Source organism: Macrobrachium rosenbergii, chromosome 27 (assembly GCF_040412425.1).
Source record: "Macrobrachium rosenbergii isolate ZJJX-2024 chromosome 27, ASM4041242v1, whole genome shotgun sequence".
In the NCBI taxonomy this organism is placed as follows: domain Eukaryota; kingdom Metazoa; phylum Arthropoda; class Malacostraca; order Decapoda; family Palaemonidae; genus Macrobrachium; species Macrobrachium rosenbergii.
The window spans coordinates 41,262,009-41,264,508 of NC_089767.1; the positions used below are offsets into that span (position 1 = coordinate 41,262,009).

A 2,500-nucleotide genomic window follows, 5' to 3' on the forward strand; every position below is an offset into this window, starting at 1 on the left:
TCTCTCTCTCTCTCTCTCTCTCTCTCTCTCTCTCTCTCTCTCTCTCTCTCTCTCTCTCCGAGCTCTCATTAGTGGGGATTGATTTGTTAATGCGTACCAGCGAACGAAATTGCATCACAATATACCTACATATATATATATATATATAAATAAATAAAATTTCTTTCAGCTACCAAAAAATCATTCCCTTGCAGAATATTGCCCAATGTGTTTTACCCCTTCACGAGGGATGCGGGCGCTAGACCTTGGGCTATATGATAAACCAACATCTGGTGCTTGCAGAGAACCGCCCATCAAAGAGCTAATACCGAACAATACTTATGACCTTCAACCGAGCATTACCAAGCATTGCCAAAAGTATCATTTTCACGTGCAATTTCACAAATGCTCCCACGCACCCAAATATAGATAGATCGATCGACATATGGATGTACTGTGTGCGTGTGAGAGACTGAATGTCTATCAGGAATTATAAAGGTCTGCTTTTGCCTTGTATAAGGCGTAATGGTTTCTATATAACCATAAAATATATGCCTTTGTTCCCTTGAGAGTAGGGTTCTATTTAAGGTGGTAGTCTTCTGAATTGAATTGTACACAGAATTTAGGCAAAAGGCTAAGCTCTGGGACCTATGAGGTCACTCAGCGCTGAATTGAATATAGAATTTAGGCCAAAGGCCAAGCACTGGGCCTATGAGGTCATTCAGCGCTGAAACGGAAATTGACAGTAGAAGGTTTGAAAGGTGTAACAGGAGGAAAACCTCTAAGCAGTTGCACTATGAATCAACTGTTAGGCTCTGGTGGCAAGTAAGATGGCAGAAAGAGAATATGAAAGGAGGTACAGTAAAAGGAACGACAGAGGTTGCAGCTAGGGGCAGAAGACACGCTGCAAAGAACCTTAAGTAATGCCAGCAGTGCACCGCATGAGTTGCACTGACGGCACTAACACTCCCCCACCCCCCAACGGAGTGTTAGCCTTCTGGTACCCAGGAAGTGTTTCAATATGAGGCTACTGGTTCCATACCATTCTTCACACTGGTTGCCACCAACCACAACTGTCCAACTACCACATGCCTTGACCTGAATCGAACCTGGTTCTTCTCACCGGTGCGGTGGGCGTTCAAACTCCTGATATACAACGCACTATTGACCACAGCTACGATAATTACAGTGCTGGTCACAGCAAGGAAAATTATAGTGCTGGTTACAGAAAGGATAATTGGGGGAATTTTGCCACAGCAATGATAAATACAGTGCTGGTCACAGCAAGGAAAATTATATTGTTGGTCACACCAAAGATAATTGCGGAAATGATAGCCACAGCAAGGATAATTATAGCTCTGGCCACAGCAAGGATAATTACAGTGCTGGTCACATCTAGGATAACTGGGGAAATGTTGGCCACAGCAATGATAATTAAAGTGCTGGTCACAGCAAAGATAATTATAGTGCTGGCCACGGCAATGATAATTACAGTGCTGGTCATATCAAGGATAACTGGGGAAATGTTGGCCACAGCAATAATTACAGTGCTGGTCACAGGAAAGATAATTATAGTGCTGGCCACAGCAAGGATAATTACAGTGATGGCCACAGCAAAGATAATTATAGTGCTGGCCACAGCAATGATAATTATAGTGCTGGTCACAGGAAAGATAATTATAGTGCTGGCCACAGCAAGGATAATTATAGTGCTGACCACAGCAAGGGTTTTTTTAGTTGAGCTGGGCATGAAAAGGATAAAAAAAAACAAGTTAAAAATGAGCCGAAGCTTCTTCAGCACAATCGAGTTTTCAGTACAGCGTATAATCAAGGCCACCGAAAATAGATCTAACTCCCGGTGGTCTCGGCATAATGCCAGAAGCGCGATTATGGCTAACTTCAACCTCAAATAACATAAAAACTACTGAGGCTAGACGGCTGCAATTTGGTATGTTTGATGATTGGAGGGTGGATGATCAACATACCAATTTGCAGCCCTCTGGCCTCAGTAGTTTTTAAGATCTGAGGGCGGACAGACAAAGCCGGCACAACAGTTTCCTTTTTACAGAAAACTAGAAGGGATATTGTAAGGATTAAATCCTCGGTAAGTAGGTTGATGCCACGAACCAGGGAGAAAAATCAACAATGAAATCACCACTATCACCGAGGCATCATAAACGATAAAATGCATGCATTCAATCTTAGAACTATGATAACCTCATTCTCATAACTTCACTTATCTATTTGATAAGGTTTTATTACGGCGAGCTATCGGTCATTGGTACAGGTTACCCAGTTAACATGATGTTGCAATGTACAATGAAAACAAATAAAAAATACGCCGAAGTTTCTTCGGCGCAATCGAGGTTTCTCTACAGCCGCTTCAGCGTAGAATCAAGGCCACCGAAAATGGATCTATCTTTCGGTGGTCTCGGTATAATGCTGCACGAGCCGCGGCCCATGAAACTTCAACCACGGCCCGGTGGTGCCCTATCCTATATCGTTGCCAGAAGCACGATTA

The 2,500-nt window shown here is 43.0% G+C and overlaps 1 protein-coding gene across 6 annotated transcripts in view; it reads right to left on the reverse strand.

Moving 5' to 3' along the window:
• The window catches only part of Hr4 (Hormone receptor 4), a 550,506-nt gene that overhangs the window by 463,472 nt on the left and 84,534 nt on the right, over positions 1-2,500 (reverse strand). The window lies entirely within an intron of this gene.